Raw genomic sequence first — 25119 nt, 5'->3', positions numbered from 1 at the left:
CGAAAGAACAAAGCTTCCACAGCATGGAAGGGGACCTGCGCGGGCTGCTGCTGCTGGCTCAGGCGCCTAGCTCTTCTTCCCTTATTTGGCCCCACCCACATCCTGCTGATTGGTCCATTTTACAAAGTGCTGATTGGTTTGTTTTTACAGAGTGCTGATTGGTGCGTTTACAAACCTTTAGCTAGACACAGAGCGCTGATTGGTGCATTTACAATCCTTTAGCTAGACAGAAAAGTTCTCCAAGTCCCCACCCGACCCAGAAGCCCAGCTGGCTTCACGTCTCAATAAGTATGTATTGAATTATTTTTTTGTGTGAAGGACATGTGAAAATACTGGTTCAATTAAAGATTATTCTGGGCAGAAAAGCTATTATGTAATAACAGACTTCTCTACAACTGATATAGCCAGCCAGAGCTGGGGTGGATGAAGTTGAAATGGTTCTTTATAACATTTTTGTATTACTTCTAGAGCTTCATAGAAAGCTGAGATCACTAAGCACAATTTAATAGGTACTCTAATTTTTTTTTTTTTTTGGAGACATAGTCTTACTCTGTCGGCAGGCTAGAGTGCAGTGGTGTGATCTCAGCTCACTGCAACCTCTGCCTCCTGGGTTCAAGTGATTCTCCTGCCTTAGCCTCCCAAGTAGCTGGGACTACAGGCACGTGCAACCATGCCTGGCTAATTTTTTGATTTTTAAGAGAGACGGAATTTCACTATGTTAGCCAGGATGGTCTTGATCTCCTGACCTTATGACCCACCTGCCTTGGCCTCCCAAAATGCTGGGATTACAGGTGTGAACCACTGCACCCGGCCTAGGCACTGTAATTTTGTGGGAAGAGAATTGTGATTCAGGAGACCAAGGCTTGACTGGGTGAGTCACTTTACTTTTTGTGGCCTATTTTCTCATTTGAAAACATAAATCTCTGAAAGTTTCCTTCAGAAATGGTATGCTTCCAATTTAAAGCAAATTTTATTTCTCCTATATATGGGTTTAATCAATATTTGAGTGCCTATTATGTGTCTTGTGCTATGCTAGGCACTGGGGAGATTGTGAATAAGACATAGTGCTAAGTCTCAAGCACCTTATTGTCTGATGGGAGAAATGGACAAAGTAATTAGTAATTTGTAATAAAGCATGTTAAATGCTATAAGGATAGATAAGAATGTGGGGGCATGTAGGAAGAATACCTGGCCTAGAACTAGAAAGAATATACGAAAATTGAGGAATGTCTCTTTAGAATCTTGTAAGTGTAGTTGTAGGGTGTACAGAGCAGTATTCAACTTGGCCCAGAGGGAGTTAGTCAAAGAAAACTAGGGAGACATTTCTTGAAGTTGGAGAGAGAGAAGAGTCATCAACGTTAGTGGTAGTTGAAATACCAAGTATAGATGAGGTTCCTAGTGAGAGTTGTGTGGAATCAGAAGAGAGCTTGTGAACACCAGCATGTAATAGGAAGGGGGAGAAAGAAAGTAGGAAAACCAGAGTAGGGTAACGTTTTGGAAACCAAAGAAAGAATGCACATCACATTTAGTTTATTGATTAAATGGAAATTATTGCTCAAGAAACATTGAGTGTGTAGTCCTATAAATGTAAACCTATCTAAATAAAGATGCCCTCTACAAAGATCTGAACTTGCAAATGGGGGTAGTTTAAGTCCTTGTTTAGCAGCATAACAGAGGAAAGAGTATGTACTTTGGAGCCTGGATCCTGAGAGTGAAGGTTAGATTACTAGCTGCGTAACTTTTTGAACCAGTTACTTAATGTTTTGGTCCTTAATGTATGGATTAAAATAAGGTAAGTTGTAAACCTGACTTTTAGTGGGCATTGTTGATTTTTATCCTTGCCATTGTTAATGACTCTTCTGAGCTACATACCCTTCTTTTCCTTCCCCATCCCCAGTCATAGTCTTTTATCCTTCAAGATCCACCAAAATTCCTGCCTTTTCTTTGATATCTTCCTATATGGATGATATTACAAATTTTCTGTAATGGAATGAACATGTCCTGTGTCCCTTAGAATTGGCAACACTATTCTTTTTTCTTTTTCTTTTTTAAAGCCTTAAGAAGAAAATTGTATTATCTCACATGTAAGAAGTCTGGAGATAGCTGGTTCTAAGATTGTCAATTAAGTGGCTCAGTGATAATCTTCAAGAACCTGGATCCTTTTTGCTTGGTCATCCTTTGAACTCAGCCTTGATTACTACAACTATCATCAAATTTTCCAAAGTTTGGAAGAGATAACTTCTTTCTTTTACCTAGCCCTTTTTAAACAGCTTTATTGAGGTATATTTTACCTACCATAAAAACCACTCATTGTAAGTGTACAATTTAATGGTTTTTAGCAACTTTATAGAGTTGTGCGACTGTCATCACAAGGCAATTTCTGACATTTTATCAGTCTCGTAGATTCTCTCAAGCTTATTTGCATTTAAGGTAACTCCTTCCCACAGCCCCAGAGAACCACTGATCTACTTTCTATCACTATAAATTTGTCTTTTCTAGATATTTCACATAAATGGAATCAATACAGTAGTCTTTTGCATCTGGCTTCTTTAACTTCATGCTTTTGAGGTTTATTTATGTATGTATATCAATGTTGTGTTCTTTTTAATTGTTGCATAGTGTTCTTGTGTATTTTCCATTCACCAGTTCAATAGTATTGGTGAATAGTGTTTCCCATTTACTGGTAACCAGTGAATAGTATTTCTCATTCACTAGGTGGTAGACATTGGATGGTTTCCAGTTTTTGGCTGTTGTGAATAATGCTGCTATGAAGATTTGTCTGTAATTTCTTGTGTGAGCATATGTATTCATTTGTTTTGGGTAAATTCCTAGGAGTGGAATTGTTGAATTATATGGTAAGCTTATTTTTAACTTTTAAAGAAACTGTCAAAATGTTTTCCAAAGTAGCTGTACCAATTACTTCCTACCAGCAATGTGTGATGATTCCAGTTTCTCCACATCCTCACCAACAGTTGGTATTGTCTTTTTAATTATAGCCATTCTAGTGAGTATCTAGTAGTATCCCATTGTAATTTTAATTTGCATTTCCGTGCACAGTAATGTTGGACATCTTTTTCTGTGGTTATTGGCCATTTGGTGGAATATCTGTTTAAGGCATTTGCCCGTTTTTTAGCTGGGGTTTTTTTTTTTTTTTTTTTTGTCTTACTGAGTTGTAAGAGTTCTTTATATATGCTGGATGAAAGTTTGTATTGTTTTTAATATCAGAGATAAGATTTGCAAATATTTCTCCCAGTTGGTGTCTTGGCTTTTCATATTTTTACTGGTGTCTTTTGAAGTGCAAACGTTTTTAATGAAGTCATTTCTTTTGTGTGTGTGGCATGTGCTTTCATGTTATGTATACGAACTTTTTGCCTAATCCAAGGTCCAAAATCCAAAGATTTTTCTCTTGGTTTTCTTTGAGCTCTTTCCTTTAAATTTGAGATTCATATTGAATTAACCGTCCATTTGATGTAAGAAGAGGATCTAAGTTCATTTTTTAAAAATGTGAATGCCAAATTGTCCAGTACCATTTGTTAAAAAGACTCTTCTTTTCCCTTCAATTGTATTGGCATCTTTGTAAAATATCAGTTGACTATAATGTAAGAATTTATTTCAAGACTCATGTCTATAAACCTGTCCTTACTCCAACACTATTCTGTCTTGATTACTGCAGTTTTATAGTAAGTTTCAAAATGAGTAGTGTAACATTTTCTTCTTTTTCAAAATTGGTTCTATGCTCTTTCCATTTCCATATACAATTTAGGATCAGCTTGTTAATTTCTACAAAAACACATCTGATATTTGTAGGATTTGCATTGAATCTATCCATCAATATGGGAAGAATCACTAACTTAACAATCTTGAGTCTTCCAATCCATGAACATGTAATATCTCTCCATTTACTTAGATCTTTAATTCCTCTTAATAATGTTTTTTTACTTTTCAATGTACAAATCTTGCACTTCTTTGGTTAAATTTATTCCTAAGACTGTTACAATTTTGATGCTCTTGGAAATGGAGTTTTCATGATTTGATTTCAAATTGTTCATTGTTAGCACAAAGAAATGCAACCGGCCAGGCTCAGTGGCTCACGCCTGTAATCCCAGCACTTTGGGAGGCCAAGGCGGGTGGATCACAAGGTCAGGAGATTGAGACCATCCTGGCTAACACGGTGAAACTCCATCTCTACTAAAAATACAAAAAAGTTAGCCAGGTGTGGTGGTGGGCACCTGTAGTCCCAGCTACTCGGGAGGCTGAGGCAGGAGAATGGCGTGAACCTGGGAGGCGGAGCTTGCAGTGAGCTGAGATCGTGCCACTGCACTCCAGCCTAGATGACAGAGTGAGAATCCATCTAAAAAAAAATGCAACCAATTTTTGCGTATTGTTTGTACATAGATGATCATGTCTCAAAATGATACTTTTTCTTTCCAGTCTCAGTGTTATTTATTTCTTCATTTTTGCTTTAATTCTTGGGTTAGACCCTCCAGTAAGATGTTGGAGAGAAGTGTTCAATGTGCATTGCATTACTCCCAGTCTTAGGGGGGAAACATGCAGATTTTTGCCATCAGGTATAATATTAGCTGTAGATTTTCTATAGATGCCCTTTGAAGAAGGTTAAGGAAGCTCCCTTATGTTCCTAGTTTATTGCAAGTTTTTAATCATGAGTGGCTGTTAGATTTTGTCATGTTTTTTCCTGCATCTGATGATATGGTTATATGATTTTTATTGTTAGTATGCTATATATTAATTGATTGTTAGAGATTAAACCCACCCTGTATTCCTGGGACAGATTGCAGTTGGTCATGCTGTAAAATCTTTTTTTTTTTTTTTTTTTTTAAGTGTTTGAGACAGAATCTTGCTCTGTGACCCAGGCTGAAGTGCAGTGGTGCGATTTTGGCTCACTGCAGCTTCAAACTCCTGGGCTCACGCGGTTCTCCTGCCTCGGCCTCCCAAGTGGCTGGGGCTACACGTGCACGCCACCACACCTGGCTATTTTTCTTTTTTTTTTTCTGGTATTTTTTGTAGAGACAGGGTTTTGCCGTGTTGCCTGGAGTGTTCTTGAACTCCTTGGCTCAAGCGATTTACCTGCATGGCCTCCCAAAGTGCTGGGACTACAGGCTTAAGCCACCATGCCCAGTCCGTGCTGTATAATCTCTGTTATATGTTGTTGAATATGGTTTGTCTGATTATTGTTAAGGAATTTTGCATGTATGTTCCTGAGGGATATTAGTCTGTTGGTTGCTTGTGATCTTGCTCTTACTGCTTTAAATGTCTGATGGTATTCATTAGTGCAGTTGTGGGGGCCTGGCCATTTCTTTGTGGGAATATTTAAAATTATTAGTTCAGTTTCTTCGCTTCTTGTTATAGGTCTATTCAGATTTTCTCTTTCTTCTAGAGTTTTGGTAATTTGTTCTAGGAAGTGTAGTCCATTTCCTATAAATTATCTAATTTGTTGATATGAAGTTTGTATTAAGAAATCCTTTAATAATTTAAGATTGGCAATAATTTTCCCTCTTTCATTCTTGCTTTTGGTAATTTGTATCTCTTATTTTCTTGGTCAGTATAGCGAAGTTTTTTTTTTTTTTGATTTTGTTGATCTTTCCAAAGAACCAACCTTTTATTTCGTTGATTATTTTTCATATCTATATTTTCTATTTCACTGATTTCCACGCTACAAAATTATTATTTTTCTGCTTGTTTTGGGTTTAATGTCCCCTCTACTCCTTATTTTTCTAGTTTCCTAAGATGGAAGCTTAGATTATTGGTTTGAGACCTTTTTTCTTTTCTCATATAAATGTTTAAAACTATACATTTCCTTCTAAGCACTGCTTAGTTGCATTCTGTACATTTTGGTTTGCTGTGTTTTGTTTTCATTCAATTCGAAATATATTTTAAAATTTTTCCTTGCAATTTCTTCTTTGATCAATGGGTTATTTAGAGGTATGTTTTAAAATTTACCAATAATTGAGGTGTTCCCAGATTTATTTTTGTTCGGATGACTAATTCCATTGTGATCAGATCACACATTTTTTATGAGTTCAATCTTTTAAATTTTATTAAGACTTGTCTTGTGCCCCAGTATGTGGTGTATCCTGGAAAATTTTCCTTGTGTTTGTAAAAAGGTTGTATATTCTGCAATCATTGGGTGGTATTTTCTATCAGTTATGTCGAGTTTATTGATGAGGTTAGTCAAGTCTTCTATATCCTTGCAGATTTTCTGTCTTGTTCTATCAGTCATTGCAGTCTTCAACTGTTTTTGTTGAATTATCTATTTCTCTTTTTAATTATCTCTTTTTTTGCTTCATGTATTTTGGAGTTCTTTGGTTAGATGGACAGTTATTGTTATATCTTTCTGATATAGTGATCCTGTTTTCATTATAAAATGGCCTCCTTTGTCTGAAATTTCTTATCTTAAAATCTATTTTTCTTGGTACTATAGCCACTCTAGTTTTTTTTGTGGTTACTGTTTCTATGGTGTATTTTTTTTTTTTTAATCCTTTTAATTTTAACCTATTTATGTCTTTGAATTGAAGATTTATCTCTTGTTGTCAGCCTATAGTTAGGTTTTGTAATCCATTGTAACATAATCCCCCCTTTGAATAGAGTGTTTAGTTCATTCACATGTAATGTAATTGTTGATATTATTGGATTTACATCTGCATTTTTCGTATTTGTTTTCTATTTGTCTCATTTGTTTTTTGCTTTTTCCTCTTTTCTTTACCATCTTTCTGTGTTAAATATTCTTTAGTGTATCTTTTTATTTCTGTTTATTTCTTTTGCTATATTGTTAGGGATTACAATATGCCTTTTAATTTAATTACAGTCTCCTTCAGAATAATACTAAATTCTGATAAATTATAGAAAATTTCCTCCAGTGTTATCTTTTTTTTCTCTTTTTGGTGCTATTATTATTATATATATTACAGCTGTATGTATTACAAACTCAGCGATACAGTACTATAATTATTCCTTTATGTAGTCTTATGTCTTTAAATGAGATGAAGTGAAAATAATTATATTTTTAGAGTCTTTAATATTTACTGATGTAATTACAGTTTCCAATGAGCTTCATTCTCCTGTAGAGTATTATTTTTCTTTTCTGTCAGACACGTTCTCCTGTTTTCCAGGCTGGAGTGCAATGGTGTGATCTTGGCTCACTGCAGCTTGCGCTTACCCAGTTCAAGCAATCCTCCTGCCTCTCAAGTAGCTGGAACTACAGGCATGTGCCACCACACCTGGCTGTTTTTTGTAGAGATGGGGTTTTGCCATGTTGCCCAGGCTGGTCTCGAACTTCTGGGCTCAAGTGAGCCACCCACCTTAGCCTCTCAAAGTGCTGGGATTACAGGCATGAGCCACTGTGCCCAGCCTAGATTAAACTTATTCTATGGTGTGACTTCCTTTTATCCTGAAGGACTTCCATTGTTATTTCTCATAAGGCATGTCTCACAGGAGCGACTTCTCTTCATCTTTGGTTATCTATCTGAAAATGTCTTTATTTCATCTTCCTTTTTGAAGGGCAGTTTTGCTGAATATAGAATTTTTAGTGGTGAGTTTTTTGTGTTTCTTTAAAATTTGTTTTTTCCATGTCATTTCTGAAATAATATTGTTGTTGCCCTGTATGTGAAGTCATTTTTCTCTCACTGCTTTTTAAAGATTTCCTCTGTCTTTCAGCATTTTCAGGTTTCTTTGGATTTGTTGGGCTGTTTAGATGTGTCAATTAATGTTTTTCATTAAATTAGGGAAGTTTTTGGCAATTATTTCTTCAAAACTTCTTTTCTGCCTCTTTCTCTCTTTCCTGACCTTCTAGAACTCCCACTGCATATTTCGTGTACAGTATGTCATCACTTAACATTATTTTTTCTTTTTCTTTTTCTTTGAGTTGGAGTCTTGCTCTCTTACCAGGCTGGAGTGCAGTGGCGTGATCTCAGCTCACTGCAGCTTCCACCTCTCAGGTTCAAGCGATTCTCTTGCCTCAGCCTTCCAAGTAGCTGGGACTATAGGTGCGCACCACCACACCCGGCTAATTTTTGTAATTTTAGTAGAGACGGGGTTTCACCCTGTTGGCCAGGATGGTCTCGATCTCCTGACCTCGTGATCTGCCTGCCTTGCCCTCCCAAAGTGCTGGGATTACAGGCATGAGCCACCACGCCCAGCCGTCACTTAACATTATTGATAGGTTCTTGGAAACTGACTTTAAGTGAAATGATGTATCATGAAACCAACTTTACCCTAGACTAATTGATAAAAACAATAGTTAAATTCCTATGGCATATCTCTGGTCAAAAAACATCATCAAACTTCTAAATAAAGACCCAAGACACTTCCAACATTAAACGTTGAAATAAATGTGAGCTATAATGTTTAAGAAAGATTAGTTAAAAAAAAAAAACAAGTAAGATAGTTACTTACCTAATTTTTGGTGAACCAGTGAGTGACAGTGGTCATAGTGGTGGTGGGTTAAACCAAGAAATAAATGTTTGCAAAGCAAAAAATATAAGGGACACCTCTTACTATCATGCAGTTCAAAAATAATCACAAATATGGCAGGCTTGATAAGAGTGCTTTTGTACTACCTAGTATTGTCATGCATTTACATGATTATATACTTTATTTGAAATTTCATTTTACAATAATTTGTATTCATTCATTCATTCATTTTCCAGCCTGCTCTAGGGTTCAGGCTTTCTGGTGGCTAGAGCCTATCCTGGCACGGAACCAACCCTGGACAGGATGACATTCCATTGCATGGTGCACTTAAATACACACCCATACTCATTCCTACTGGGACAATTTCAATCTCCCAGTGAATCTAACGTGCACATCTTTAGGACATGAGAAGAGGAAACTGGAGTACTTGGAAAATACAAACAAATGTTTACTTAATCTTTTTTGGTGAAGTGTCCATTTGAATGTTTTGCCCATTAAAAAAATTTTGATTGTTTATTTTCCTATCATTTAGTTTTGAGAGTTCTTTATTCTGGGTGCAAGTGCTTTATAAGATTTATGATTTGCAGTTTTTCCCCGAGTCTGGTATATCTTGTCATTTATGTAACAGTGGATTTTGAAGAGTAGTGGATTTTGAAGTTCTTACTTTTGATGAAATCCAGTTTGTCAGTTTTTTCTTTTATGGATTGTGCTTTTGGTGTTATATCTGAGACGTCTTAACCCAAGATCAAAATGATTTTCTCCTGTATTTTTTTTTAGGAGGTTTATAGTTTAGGTTTTTAATTCAGGCCTCTGATTTATTTTGATCCTATTTTTGTATATGGTGTGGGGAGCAGCTTGAAGTTCTTTGTGTGTGTGTGTGTGTGTGTGTGTGTGTGTGTGTGTGTGTGTATGGAAAAGGCAATTGTTCCGGGACCATTTGTTGAAAAGACTATCCTTTCTTCACTGAATTGACTGCATTTTTGTCAGAAATCAGTTGACTGTTTCTATTTAACTCTCTTTCTGGACAGTCTTTTTTGTTTAATGGATTTTTGTGACTGATGTAATACTACATAGTTTTGATTTCTGTGGCACTTTAATAAGTGAAGTCAGGTAATACAAGTCTTCTAACTTTGTTCTTTTTCAAAGTTTTTTTTTTTGGCTCTTCTAGGTCCCTTGTGTTTCCATGTGAATTTTAGAATCAGCTTGTTAATTTCTATGAAAACTATCTCGGTATTTTGAATGACACTGCATTGCATTTGGGAGAAATTAACATCTTAACAATATTGAATTTTCTGATCCACAAATATGGCGTATCTTGCTATTGTAACCTGCTTTTTAAAAACAATTATAAAATAGCTGTATTCAGGAAACCCATCTCACGTGCAGAGACACACATAGGCTCAAAATAAAAGGATGGAGGAAGATCTACCAAGCAAATGGAAAACAAAAAAAGGCAGGGGTTGCAATCCTAGTCTCTGATAAAACAGACTTTAAACCAACAAAGATCAAAAGAGACAAAGAAGGCCATTACATAATGGTAAAGGGATTAATTCAACAAGAAGAGCTAACTATCCTAAATATATATGCACCCAATACAGGAGCACCCAGATTCATAAAGCAAGTCCTGAGTGACCTACAAAGAGACTTAGACTCCCACACATTAATAATGGGAGACTTTAACACCCCACTATCAACATTAGACAGATCAACGAGACAGAAAGTCAACAAGGATACCCAGGAATTGAACTCAGCTCTGCACCAAGCGGACCTAATAGACATCTACAGAACTCTCCACCCCAAATCAACAGACTATACATTTTTTTCAGCACCACACCACACCTATTCCAAAATTGACCATATACTTGGAAGTAAAGCTCTCCTCAATAAATGTAAAAGAACAGAAATTGTAACAAACTGTCTCTCAGATCACAGTGCAATCAAGCTAGAACTCAGGATTAAGAATCTCACTCAAAACCGCTCAACTACGTGGAAACTGAACAACCTGCTCCTGAATGACTACTGGGTACATAACGAAATGAAGGCAGAAATAAAGATGTTCTTTGAAACCAACGAGAACAAAGACACAACATACCAGAACCTCTGGGATGCATTCAAAGCAGTGTGTAGAGGGAAATTTATAGCACTAAATGCCCACAAGAGAAAGCAGGAAAGATCCAAAATTGACACCCTAACATCACAATTAAAAGAACTAGAAAAGCAAGAGCAAACACATTCAAAAGCTAGCAGAAGGCAAGAAATAACTAAAATCAGAGCAGAACTGAAGGAAATAGAGACACAAAAAACCCTTCAAAAAATAAATGAATCCAGGAGCTGGTTTTTTGAAAGGATCAACAAAATTGATAGACCGCTAGCAAGATTAATAAAGAAAAAAAGAGAGAAGAATCAAATAGATGCAATAAAAAATGATAAAGGGGATATCACCACCGATCCCACAGAAATACAAACTACCATCAGAGAATATTACAAACACCTCTATGCAAATAAACTAGAAAATCTAGAAGAAATGGATAAATTCCTCGACACATACACCCTCCCAAGACTAAACCAGGAAGAAGTTGAATCTCTGAATAGACCAATAACAGGAGCTGAAATTGTGGCAATAATCAATAGCTTACCAACCAAAAAAAGTCCAGGTCCAGATGGATTCACAGCCGAATTCTACCAGAGGTACAAGGAGGAGCTGGTACCATTCCTTCTGAAACTATTCCAATCAATAGAAAAAGAGGGAATCCTCCCTAATTCATTTTATGAGGCCAGCATCATCCTGATACCAAAGCCTGGCAGAGACACAACAAAAAAAGAGAATTTTAGACCAATATCCTTGATGAACATTGATGCAAAAATCCTCAATAAAATACTGGCAAACAGAATCCAGCAGCACATCAAAAAGCTTATCCACCATGATCAAGTGGGCTTCATCCCTGGGATGCAAGGCTGGTTCAATATACGCAAATCAATAAATGTAATCCAGCATATAAACAGAACGAAAGACAAAAACCACATGATTATCTCAATAGATGCAGAAAAGGCCTTTGACAAAATTCAACAACCCTTCATGCTAAAAACTCTCAATAAATTAGGAATTGATGGGACGTATCTCAAAATAATAAGAGCTATTTATGACAAACCCACAGCCAATATCGTACTGAATGGGCAAAAACTGGAAGCATTCCCTTTGAAAACTGGCACAAGACAGGGATGCCCTCTCTCACCACTTCTATTCAACATAGTGTTGGAAGTTCTGGCCAGGGCAATTAGGCAGGAGAAGGAAATCAAGGGTATTCAATTAGGAAAAGAGGAAATCAAATTGTCCCTGTTTGCAGATGACATGATAGTATATCTAGAAAACCCCATTGTCTCAGCCCAAAATCTCCTTAAGCTGATAAGCAACTTCAGCAAAGTCTCAGGATACAAAATCAACGTGCAAAAATCACAAGCATTCTTATACATCAATAACAGACAAACAGAGAGCCAAATCATGAGTGAACTCCCATTCACAATTGCTTCAAAGAGAATAAAATACCTAGGAATCCAACTTACAAGGGATGTGAAAGACCTCTTCAAGGAGAACTACAAACCACTGCTCAAGGAAATAAAAGAGGATACAAACAAATGGAAGAACATTCCATGCTCATGGGTAGGAAGAATCAATATCATGAAAATGGCCATCCTTCCCAAGGTAATTTACAGATTCAATGCCATCCCCATCAAGCTACCAATGACTTTCTTCTCAGAATTGGAAAAAACTACTTTAAAGTTCATATGGAACCAAAAAAGAGCCCGCATCGCCAAGTCAATCCTAAGCCAAAAGAACAAAGCTGGAGGCATCACACTACCTGACTTCAAACTATACTACAAGGCTACAGTAACCAAAACAGCATGGTACTGGTACCAAAACAGAGATATAGATCAATGGAACAGAACAGAGCCGTCAGAAATAATGCCACATATCTACAAGTATCTGATCTTTGACAAACCTGACAAAAACAAGAAATGGGGAAAGGATTCCCTATTTAATAAATGGTGCTGGGAAAACTGGCTAGCCATATGTAGAAAGCTGAAACTGGATCCCTTCCTTACACCTTATACAAAAATCAATTCAAGATGGATTCAAGACTTAAATGTTAGACCTAAAACCATAAAAACCCTAGAAGAAAACCTAGGCATTACCATTCAGGACATAGGCATGGGCAAGGACTTCATGTCTAAAACACCAAAAGCAATGGCAACAAAAGCCAAAATTGACAAATGGGATCTAATTAAACTCAAGAGCTTCTGCACAGCAAAAGAAACCACCATCAGAGTGAACAGGCAACCTACAAAATGGGAGAAAATTTTCGCAACCTACTCATCTGACAAAGGGCTAATATCCAGAATCTACAATGAACTCCAACAAATTTACAAGAAAAAAACAAACAACCCCATCAAAAAGTGGGCGAAGGACATGAACAGACACTTCTCAAAAGAAGACATTTATGCAGCCAAAAAACACATGAAAAAATGCTCACCATCACTGGCCATCAGAGAAATGCAAATCAAAACCACAATGAGATACCATCTCACACCAGTTAGAATGGCAATCATTAAAAAGTCAGGAAACAACAGGTGCTGGAGAGGATGTGGAGAAATAGGAACACTTTTACACTGTTGGTGGGACTGTAAACTAGTTCAACCCTTGTGGAAGTCAGTGTGGCGATTCCTCAGGGATCTAGAACTAGAAATTCCATTCGACCCAGCCATCCCATTACTGGGTATATACCCAAAGGACTATAAATCATGCTGCTATAAAGACACATGCACACGTATGTTTATTGTGGCATTATTCACAATAGCAAAGACTTGGAACCAACCCAAATGTCCAACAATGATAGACTGGATTAAGAAAATGTGGCACATATACACCATGGAATACTATGCAGCCATAAAAAATGATGAGTTCACGTCCTTTGTAGGGACATGGATGAAATTGGAAATCATCATTCTCAGTAAACTATCGCAAGAACAAAAAACCAAACACCGCATATTCTCACTCATAGGTGGGAATTGAACAATGAGAACACATGGACACAGGAAGGGGAACATCACACTCTAGGGACTGTTGTGGGGTGGGGGGAAGGGGGAGGGATAGCATTGGGAGATATACCTAATGCTAGATGACAAGTTGGTGGGTGCAGCGCACCAGCATGGCACATGTATACATATGTAACTTACCTGCACATTGCGCACATGTACCATAAAACCTAAAGTATAATAATAATAATAATAATAATAATAAAAGAAAAAAAAAAAAAAAAAACAATTATAAAATAGATATAGAGTCTCACTATGTTGCCCAGGCTGATCTTGAACTCCTGGGGTGAAGTGAGCCTCCCACCTCGACTTCCCAAAATGCTGAGATTATGGGCATGAGCCACCACACCTGGCCATGACCTGCTTTTTTAATAGTCTCTTTTTCCTTTGTAAACACCACTATTAAGTTAGTACCATGAGGATAAGAACTGATTCTATCCTCCATTCCTACCTGGAATTTAGGATGCACTCAGTAAACATTTACTGAATGACAAATAAAAGAAGATTCTTGAACATAAATGTTTGTGCATCTCTAATTAGTTTCTCAGGATTAATTCCTAAAATTAGAATTACTAAATGAAAAGATATATTCATTTCGAAAGCTTTTGCTTAGTAGACTGTCCTCCAGAATTTTTAACTTTTGAGGTAGAAATTTCTTTTCTTTTCTTTTTTGAGTTGGAGTTTTGTTCTTGTTGCCCAGGCTGGAGTACAATGGCCTGATCTCGGCTCACTGGAACCTCCGCATCCCACGTTCAAGTGATTATCCTGCCTCAGCCTCCCGAGTAGCTGGGATTACAGCTGACTGCCACCATGCCTGGCTAATTTTTGTATCTTTAGTCGAGAAAGGGTTTCACCACACTGGCCAGGCTGATCTTGAATTTCTGACCTCGGGTGATCTGCCCACCTCGGTCTCCCAAAGTACTGGGATTACAGGCCTGAGCCACCACGCCCGGCCTGAGGTAGAAATTTCTTGATAACTAACTATAATGCATGCATAATTGGTTAGCAAACAGTGTTCTTGGTGACATCCTTCCCCAAGTTTTCTCTGAAATTACATTACAAGCCTATGGGAGAGTAGGATTCACATCATAGAAATTTTGTGAATCACTTTACTGTAATTAACAATTTACTGGAATTGGGAGCTATGAAGATGACCAAAACAGTAGAAGATTATATGTAGTTTTTCCTTTGAGGAGTTTATAGTTTCTTTGGAAAAGATAGTTTATATAGTTATAAAGCATCTGGAGGGGAAAAGTGCAGACGTTGTAGAATATAGAATAAATTAGTCCGGGCACAGTGGCTCACGCCTGTAATCCCAGCACTTTGGGAGGCCGAGGTGGGTGGATCACTTGAGGTCAGGAGTTCGAGACCAGCCTTGCCAACATGGTGAAACCCGGTCTCTAAAAATACAAAAAATAGCTGGGCGTGGTATGTGCCTGTAATCCCAGCGACTTGGGAGGCTGAGGCAGGAGAATCACTTGAACCCGGGGGGCGGAGGTTGCAGTGAGCTGAGATTGCACCATTGTACTCTAGCCTGGGTGACAGGGTGAGGTTCCGTCTCAAAAAAATATATGTATATATAGAATAAATATCCTGGGGCAAGCACAAGGAAGGCAGGAACCTATAAAGCGCACGGGCAAAAGCCACTTTTTGTTCACTTTTAGAGCAACTAAAACTCTGAAAATAGTTTTGTGATTTTGCAGACTGCAGGGTTTCAAGTTTGACTCTGATTGTGATTTGTGGATTAATTGACAAGATTTAAGAAGGTATTTTAATTTGGCATACCTGTATGAACAAAGTTGTGAAGGCAAAGAGAAATGTGTTTGAGGGTCTGTAAACTTAATTGACTCTAGCAAAGGGGTCCTGAGGGTCTGTAAACTTAATTGACTCTAGCAAAGGGGTCCTGTGGGGCAGCAAAATGTTTGAATTTGTATAGGGAGCTGGCTGATATGGGGCTGTGAGTTTAGCTGGGAAATTTAGATTTGAGTCAGAAAAGAATAAGAATTATCATAGGAGTTATAGTGACGAAGGCAATGTATGAGAAAGATTGTTTTGGTGATATTTGTAGGCTATGTAAGAATGAGAAAAGACAAGTCTGGGACACTGTCTAGGAGGCTTCTGTTAAGTGTGAAATATTTAAGATTCGGCACTGGAGTGTGATGGCTCTCTAAATGCGGCAGAGTGATTAAATTCAACAAACAGATGAAGAAGAATCAGCAGGATTAATTTGTTACAAATAGAGGATTGAGGATGGGTAGTGGTTAAGAAATGAGAGGAGGATAGTGGTAACTGACTTTTTTAAGGAGACAAGTAGAAAATTTGAACCTAATGAACTGAATTTTTGTTAAGTTGATGTAGCGGATAAAATGTGATAACTTTTCCTCACCTATTACTAGATTCATGACTGAGACCCCTATAACAAAAGACAGATTATCAAGAGGAAAGCATACACATTTATTTAATGAAACCTTTACTTTATATGAGTCTTCAGAAATGAAGACTGAAAGAAACAGGGAAACCTTTCTTTCCGTGTTTTTTCTAAAAAAAAAAAAATCATTATTTCAATAGTTTTGGGGGAACAGGTGGTGTTTGGTTACATGGATAACTTATTTAGTGGTGATTTCTGAGATTTTGCTGCACCCATCACTTGAGCAGTGTACAGTGCACCCAGTGTGTAGTCTTTTAACCCTCACCCCCCTCCCTCCTTCCCCCCAGGTTCCCAGAATCCATTATATCATTCTTACGCCTTTGCATCCTCATAGCTTAGCTCCCACTTGTGAGAAGATACGGTGTTTGGTTTTCCATTCCTGAGTTATTTCATTTAGAATAATGGCCTCCAGTTCCATCTCGGTTGCTGTGAATAATGGCCTCCAATTCCATCTCAGTTTCTGTGAATGCCATTATTTCATTCCTTTTTATGGCTGAATAGTATTGCATTTTATATATATATATATATATATATATGTATATACCACATTTTCTTTATCTACTCATTGGTTGATGGGCATTTAGTCTGGTTCCATATTTTTGCAGTTGCAAATGTGCTGCTATAAACATGCATGTTCAAGTGTCTTTTTCATATAATGACTTCTTTTCCTCTGGGTAGATGCCCAATAGAGAGACTGCTGGATCAAACGGTAGTTCTACTTTTAGTGTTTTTTTTTTTTGGAGACGGAGTCTCGCTCTGTTGTCCAGGCTGGAGTGCAGTGGTGCGATCTTGGCTCACTGCAAGCTCCGTCTCGTGGGTTCATGCCATTCTCCTGCCTCAGCCTCCTGAGTAGCTGGGACTATAGGTGCCCACCACCACGCCCAGCTAATTTTTTGTATTTTTAGTAGAGACGGGGTTTCACCGTGTTAATCAGGATGGTCTTGATCTCCTTGCCTTGTGATCCACCTGCCTTGGCCTCCCAAAGTGCTGGGATTACAGGCATGAGCCACCGCGCCCAGCCTACTTTTCGTTCGTTAAGGAATTTCCACACTGTTTTCTATAGTGGTTGTACTAGTTTACCTTCCCACCAGCAGTGTAAAAGTGTTCCCTTTTCACTACATCCTCGTCACCATCTATTATTTTTTGATTTTTAAATTATGGCCATTCTTGCGGGAATAAAGTGGTAGTGCATTGTGGTTTTGATTTGCATTTCCCTGATAGTGATGTTGAACATTTTTTCATATGTCTGTTGGCCATTTGTATATCTTTTGAGAATTGTCTATTCATGTCCTTTCCCTAATTTTTGATGGGAATATTTGTTTTTTTCTTGCAGATTTGTTTGAGTTCCTCGTAGATTCTGGATATTAGTCCTTTGTGGGATGCATAGTTTGTGAATATTTTCTCCCACTCTGTGGGTTGCCTGTTCACTCTGCTGATTATTTCTTTTGCTGTGCAGAAGCTTTTTAGTTTCATTAAGTCCCATCCATTTATTTCATTTTTGTTGCGTTTGGTTCTTGGTCATGAACTCTTTGCCTAAGCCAATGTCTAGAAGAGTTTTTCTGATGTTATTTTCTAGAATTTTTATGGTTTCAGGTCTTAGATTTAAGTCTTTAATCCATCTTGAGTTGATTTTTGTGTAAGGTGAGAGTTGAGATTCCACTTTCATTCTTCTACATGTGGCTTGCCAATTGTCCCAGCACCATTTGTTGAATAGGTTGTCCTTTCTCTACTTTATGTTTTTGTTTGCTTTGTCAAATATCAGTTGGCTGTAAGTACTTGGCTTTGTTTCTGGGTTCTCTATTCTGTTCCATTGATCTATGTGCCTGTTTTTATGCCAGTACCATGCTGTTTTTGGTAACTATAGCCTTGGTATAGTTTGAAGTTGGGTAATGTGATACCTCCAGATTTGTTCTTTGTGCTTAGTCTTGCTTTGCAGGCCCTTTTTTGGTTTCGTATGAATTTTAGGATTTTTTTTCTAGATCTGTGAGGAATGATGGTGGTATTTTGATGGGAATTGCTTTGAATTTTTAGATTGCTTTTGGCAGTATGGTCATTTTCACAATATTGATTCTACCCATCCATGTGCATGGGATATATTTCCATTTGTTTGTGTCATCTGTGATTTCTTTCAGCTTTTTTTTTGGTAGTTTTCCTTGTCTTTTCGCCTCCTTGGTTAGGTATATTCCTAAGTATTTTATTTTATTTTTTGCAGCTATTGTAAAAGGGGTTGAGTTCTTGATTTGGTTCTCAGCTTGGTGGCTGTTGGTTTACAGCAGAGCTACTCATCTGTGTACATCAATTTTGTATCCTAAAACTTTGCCGAATTCATTTACCAGTTTATAGGAGCTTTTTGGATGAGTCTTTAGGGTTTTCTAGGTATATGATCATATCATCAGCAAACTGCAACACTTTGACTTCATCTTTACCAATTTGGATGCTCTTGATTTCTTTCTCTTGTCTGATTGTTCTGGCTAGGACTTCCAGTACTGTGTTGAATAGAAGTGGTGAAAGTGGACATCCTTGTCTTGTTCTAGTTCTCGGGGAATGCTTTAAACTTTTCCCTGTTCAGTGTAATGTTGGCTGTGGGTTTGTCATAGATGGCTTTTATTATCTTAAGGTATGTCCCTTCTATGCCGATGTTGCAGACGGTTTTAATCATAAAGGGATCTGAATTTTGTCATGCTTTTTCTGCGTCTGTTGAGATGATGTGGTTTTTGTTTTTAATTCTGTTTATATGGTGTATTACATTTATTGACTTCCATTTGTTAAGCCAACCCTGCATCCCTGGTATAAAACCCACTTGATCATGGTGTATTTTCTTTTTGACATGCTCTTGGATTTGGTTAGCTAGTATTTTGTTGAGGATTTTTGCATCTATGTTCATCAGGGATATTGGTGTGTGGTTTTCTTTTTTTGTTATGTCCTTTCCTGGTTTTGGTATTAGGGTAATACTGGCTTCATAGAATGATTTAGGGAGGATTCCCTCTTTGTCTGTGTTTTGGAATAGCTTCAGTAGGATTCATACCAATTCTTCTTTGAATGTCTGATAGAATTCAGCTGTGAATCCATCTGGTCCTGGACTTTTTTTTTTTGGTTGGCATTTTTTTTTGTTTATTACTATTTCAATATTGCTACTTGTTATTGACCTGTACAGAGTTTGTTTCTATTTGTTCCTAGTTTAATCTAGGAGGGTTGTATCTTTTCAGGAATTTATCCGTCTCCTCTAGGTTTTCTAGTTTGTGTACATAAAGATGTTCATAGTAGCCATACAAAAGCACAGTCTTTTTGTATTTCTGTGGTATCACTTTTGATATCTCCTATTTTGTTTCTAATTGAGCTGTTTGGATCTACTCTCTTCTCTTGGTAATCTCGCTAATGGTCTGTCGATTTTGTCTTTTCAAAGAGCCAGCTTTTTGTCTCATTTATCTTTTGTATTTTTTTTTTTTGTTGTTGTTGTTGTTTCAATTTCATTTAGTTCTGATCTTTGTTATTTCTTTTCTTCTGCTGGGTTTTGGTTTGGTCTGTTCTTGTTTCTCTAATTCTGTGAGGTGTGAGGTTAGATAGTCTATTTCTGCTTTTTCAGACTTTTTGATGTAGACATTGATTGCTATGAACTTTCCTCTTAGCACCACTGTTTTTGCTGTATTGCAGAGGGTTGATAGGTTGTGTCACTGTTATCGTTCAGTTCAAAGAATTTTAAAATTTCCATCTTGATTTCATTGTTGACCCAGAGGTCATTCAGGAGCAGGTTTAAATTTCCGTATATTTGTATAGTTTTGAAGCTTCCTTTGGAGTTATTTTCTAATTTTATTCTGCCGTGGTCTTAGAGAATATTTGATATAATTTTGATTTTCTTAAATTTATTGAGACTTGTTTTGTGGTCTATCTTGGAGAATGTTCCATGTGTTGATGAAAAGAATATATTCTGCAATTGTTGGGTAGAATGTTCTGTAAATATCTGTTAAGTCCATTTGTTTTAGGGTATAGTCCGTTGTTTCCTTGTTGACTTTCTGTCTTAATGACTTGTCTAGTGCTGTTAGTGGAGTATTGAAGTCTCTCACTGTTTTGTTGCCATGTATCTCATTTCTTAGGTCTAGTAGTAATTGTTTTGTAAATTTGGGAGCTCCAGTGTTAGGTGCATATGTTTTTGGGATTGTGATATTTTCCTGTTGGACTAATCCTTTTATCATTATATAATGTCTCTCTTTGTCTTTTTAAACTGTTGTTGCTTTAAAGTTTGTTTTGTCTGATATAAGAATAGCTGTTCCTGCTCACGTTTGGTTTCCATTTGCGTGGAATATCTTTTTCCATCCCTTTACCTTATAAGTTTATATGAGTCCTTATGTATTAGGTGAGTCTCTTGAAGGCACCAGATACTTGGTAGATTTTTATCCATTCTGCTGTTCTGCATCTTTTTTTTTTTTTTTTTCTTTTTTTAAATTGAGACAGTCTCACTCAGTCGCCCAGGCTAGAGTGCAATGACATGATCTCGGCTCACTGCAACCTCTGCTGCCTGGGTTCAAGTGATTCTTGTGCCTGTGCCTCCCGAGTAGCTGGGTTTACAGGCACCTGCCACCATGCCTGGGTAATTTTTTTGTATTTTTAGTAGAGACGGGCTTTTGTCATGTTGGCCAGGCTGGTCTTGAACTCCTGACCTCAGGTGATCTGCCCCCTTTGGCCTCCCAAAGTGCTGGGATTACAGGTGTGAGCCACTGTGCTGGCCTCTGTATCTTTTCAGTGGAACATTTAGGCAATTTACATTCAACATCAGTATTGAGATGTGAGATACTATTTTATTCATCATACTAGTTGTTGCCTAATTACCTTTTTTTGTTTGCGTTGTGTTATTGTTCTGTAGGTCCTGTGAGATTTATGCTTTAAGGAAGGTTCTATTTTGATGTTTTGAGATTGTTTCAAGAGTCAGAACTCCTTTTAGCAGTTCTTGTAGTGCTGGCTTGGCAGTGGTGAATTCTCTGAGCATTTGTTTGTCTGAAAAAGACTTTATTGCTCTTTCATTATAAAATTTAGTTTTGCTAGATATGGAATTATTGGCTGATAATTTTTTGTTTAAGGAGACTAAAGATAGGACCCAATTCCTTCTAGCTTGTAGGGTTTCTGCTGAGAAATCTGCTGTTAATCTGTTAGGTTTTCCTTTGTAGGTTACCTGATGCTTTTGCCTCACAGCTGTTAAGATTCTTTCCTTTGTCTTGACTTTAGATAACCTGATGACTGTGTGCCTAGGTGATCTTTTTGTGATGAATTTCCTGGGTGTTCTTTGAGCTTCTTGTATTTGTGTGTGTGTGTGTGTGTGTGTGTGTGTGTGTGTTGTGATGAATTTCCTGGGTGTTCTTTGAGCTTCTCGTATTTGTTTGTGTGTGTGTGTGTGTGTGTGTGTGTGTGTGTTTTAGACCAAGTCTTGCTCTGTCGCCCAGGCTGGAGTGCAGTGGCACGATCTTGGCTCATTGTAGCCTCCACCTTCGAGGTTCAGGTGATTGTCCTGCCTCAGCCTCCTAGTAGCTGGGACTACAGGCCCACGCCACCATGCCTAGGTAATTTTTTTTTTTTTTTTTAGTTTAGTTGGGATTTCACCATTTTGGCCAGGCTGGTCTCAAACTCCTGACCTTGAGTGATCCTCCTGCCTTGGCCTCCCGAAGTGCCGGATTACAGGCATGAGCCACTGCGCCTGGCCAAGCTGCTTGTATTTGGATGTCTAGATTGCTATCAAAACCGGGGAAGTTTTCCTCAATTATTCCCTCAAATAGTTTCCTAAACTTTTAGATTTCTCTTCTTCCTTAGGGACAGCAATTATTCTTATGTTGGGTCTTTTAACATCCCAAGTTTCTTGGAGGTTTTATTCATTTTTTAAAATAATTTTTTCTTCTCTTTTCTTTTCTTTTTTCTTTTTTTTTTTTTTTTTGAGATGGAGTCTCCCTCTGTTGCCCAGGCTGGAGTGCAGTGGCGCGATCTTGGCTCACTGCAACCTCCTCCCGGGTTCAAGTGATTCTCCTGCCTCAGCCTCCCGAGTAGCTGGGACTACAGGCGCACGCCACCGCGCCTGGCTAATTTTTGTATTTTTAGTGAAGATGGGATTTCACCATGTTAGCCAGGATGGTCTTGATCTCCTGACCTTGTGGTCCACCTGCCTCGGCCTCCTGAGGTGCTGGGATTATAAGCTGAGCCCCTGCTCCCAGCCAAAATTATTTTTTCTTTGTCTTTGTCAGATTGGGTTAATTCGAGAGCCCTGTCTTTGAGCTCTAAAGTTCTTTCTTCTACTTGTTCAATTCTGTTGTTGGAACTTTTCAGTGTATTTTGCATTTCTCTAAGTGTGTATTTAATTTCCAGAAGTTGTGGTTGTCTTTTTTTTATGATGTATATTTCTCTGGAGACTTTTTCATCCATATCCTGTTTTTTATTTTATTTTTTTATTTGTTCAAGTTGGTTTTCACTTTTCTCTGGTGCCCCCTTGAGTAGCTTAATAATCAACCTTCCAAATTCTTTATCTGGCAATTCAGAGATTTGTTCTTGTTTTGGATCCATTGCTGGAGAGCTAGTGTGATCTTTTGGGGGTGTTATCAAACTTTGTTTTACCATATTACCAGAATTACTTTCCTGGTTCCTTTTCATTTGTATGTTTCAGTGGAAAGATCTGGAACTGAAGGACTGCTGTTCAGATTTTTTTTTTGTCCCACAAGGTGATTCCTTGATGTGGAGTTACCCCCTTCCCCTAGGGATGGGGCTTCCTAGGAGCCAGACTGAGGTGATTGTTATTACCGTTCTGGGTCTAGCCACCCAGCAGGGTTACTGGGCCCCAGGCTGGTGCTGGCGAATGTCTGCAAGTTGTCTTGTGATATAATCTGTCTTCAGGTCTCCCAGCTGTGGATACCAGCACCTGCTCTAGTGGAGGTGGCAGGAGAGTGAATGCTGGTTAGGCTAGCAGTTGAAGTTGTCATGTGGACAGGCTCAGGACCTCTGATTAGCCAGGGTGTTGCAGGCAGTTGAATTAGCTGTTGTTTTCTCCTTTGGAACAGAGTTGTTCTGTTATGAGTTGCTGAAATGGCTTGAGTTGGTTGGCCTCCAGTCAGGAAGTGGCAATTTCAAGAGAGGAGCAGCTGCAGTAGTAGAAGGGGGATATAATCTTACCCTACATTGGCAGGATAAGTACTGGGGTTTCTCAGATGATGGACAGGCCCATAGAGCTCCCGAGAGTTCATGTCTTCTGAGTTTTTTGGCTGTCTTGTGGCATTTGCAGCAGTAAGCTGCTTTTTTCAAAGGGTCTGTCTCTCTGTTTTTTTGTGAACAGTCATGCAGAAGTATCATAAGAGGACAAATGGGTATGCTCTAGCAGTAACAAACTGGGGGAAACAGTAAGTCCTGTTTGTTCAGATTCCTCTTTGTGTGTTCTTTCCTACAGGTATAGGGAGGACCCCTCTGGATTGAGGATCTTATGATGTGCTTTAGAGGAAGGTGAGATAAACCTTGCTTCTGCTTTTTTCTCAAATGCCAAGGTGCCATATTTTGGGTAGCCTGTCTTAAATCCCATCTTTGGGCTTCTGTTATAGATAGAACATGTAAGTAGAGGGGGATTCATAAGCAGAGAGAGGTTAGGAACTAGGGTGCAAATTTCAGTGTCATTCAGATAAAGTAATAGATGAAGCTTTGAGAGGTGCAGCTTGACTTTTCTTACAAGATGGGAATAAGGGACCAGAGAATAAGGAAGAGTGTTTAATAATTTCAGTTCAAGTGAAGGGACTAGTATAATGCTTTATACAGGTTGAGGATCCCTAATCCCATAATCCAGAATGCTCTAAAATCTGAAACTTTTTGAGCACCAACATGACACCATGTGGAAAATTTCAAACCTGACCTCATGTGATGGGTTGCAGTCAAAATGCAGGCATACAACATGCAGTTTATTAAGCACCTTCAAGGGAAAAATAAAATTACCTTCAGGCTATGTGTATGTATAAGGTATATATGGAACATAAATGAATTTTATGTTTAGACTTGTGTCCCATCCCCAAGATACTCATTATGTATATGCAAATATTCTAAAATCTGAAAAAATTCAAAATCTGAAATCCTTCTGGTCCCAGGCATTTTACATAAGGGATATTCAACTTGTATTTACAGTTAGTAAAGTGCTTTTGCCTACCTAATATTGTGACATTTTTAGAAGTTTGATTTTTCAAACTTAATTTTTCAAATGTATTATTATACTTGTACACATTAACTCATTACTATGGTTTTTAACTTTCCTATTTGCTAAACCAGTTTTCTTACGTCTCTGCTGTAAAAAATATTTTCTAAGATAATTTGTATAACTTGAAAAGTCTTACCACAAGGTGTCATTGTAACCTATAAAAAGAATTTCCATGTAAACATTTGCGTTATCATTTGTACAATTTACATTTTTTTGTGTTTAAACATTTTTTTGTTTCATATCTGTTTCTTATTTTTTAATTGTATCCTAATAGATTGTGTATCTCTTGTATTAAAGGAAAAAATAAAATAGCTCATGTTCTTGAGTTCTCATATTTTTTCACAAACATATGCTTTCCACCCACAAATTCTTTAAGAGTGTGTTGCTATAGAGATGATTTGTTTGAAGGAAAGAATGAGGAGGAGTAGCAGCAGGTGGACATTTAAGGAACAAAATCCTTATTTTATGTCTTTGTTCCCGACAGAGCCAGCTTTAGAGTTTGCCCCTCTGCTTATGAAATCCCTATGGAAGAAAGGTGGATATTCTGAGTGTTTTACAGTGATGGTATTTGCGGTTTACTAAGATTCATTTGCCAAAGGTCAGTGTACGGGATTCCTCATTCTTATGTAGGATTAGTGCTTGAAGTAATTGTAATCTTTGAAACAACCTTTCTTTCACTTTAACTGGATTCCATTTTAGTGTTTATTCTTTGCTTTCCTATCTCGGTTTCCTGATAGGCCTTTTAACTAGTGACATTAAAATACTTTTTGCTGGGGGATGGGTATAGGTATCTAATTATTAACTCCTGCTCTTGCTGCCCCCAAATTAATTTTCTTTTCTTTTCTTTTCTTTTTTTTTGATGCAGGGTCTCACCTTGTCACCCAGGCTGGAGTGCGGTGGTGTGATCTCGGCTCACTGCAGCCTTGACCCTCCTGGGCTCAAGCAGTCTTCCCACCTCAGCCTCCTGAGTAGC

The 25119-nt window shown here is 37.8% G+C and overlaps 1 protein-coding gene across 17 annotated transcripts in view; it reads left to right on the top strand.

The window, feature by feature from the left end:
• CEP83 (centrosomal protein 83) overlaps nt 1-25119 on the top strand; it is a 154947-nt gene that overhangs the window by 9808 nt on the left and 120020 nt on the right. For 8 of the 17 annotated variants that reach the window (XM_063646576.1, XM_063646575.1, XM_054442106.2 and 5 more), the window contains exons 2-3: nt 23358-23410; nt 24631-24744. The exons of 4 other annotated variants lie outside the window; for them this stretch is intronic. The gene's annotated coding sequence lies outside the window, so the exon portion shown is untranslated. The remainder of the gene's footprint in view (nt 1-23357; nt 23411-24630; nt 24745-25119) is intronic. 5 more of the 17 variants (XM_063646574.1, XM_054442110.2, XM_054442102.2 and 2 more) reach the window with 1 other exon arrangement.

This window comes from Pongo pygmaeus, chromosome 10, assembly GCF_028885625.2.
Source record: "Pongo pygmaeus isolate AG05252 chromosome 10, NHGRI_mPonPyg2-v2.0_pri, whole genome shotgun sequence".
Taxonomy (NCBI): domain Eukaryota; kingdom Metazoa; phylum Chordata; class Mammalia; order Primates; family Hominidae; genus Pongo; species Pongo pygmaeus.
The sequence above is the reverse complement of the archived record's forward strand: the minus strand, read 5'-3'. Positions and strand labels throughout refer to the sequence as shown.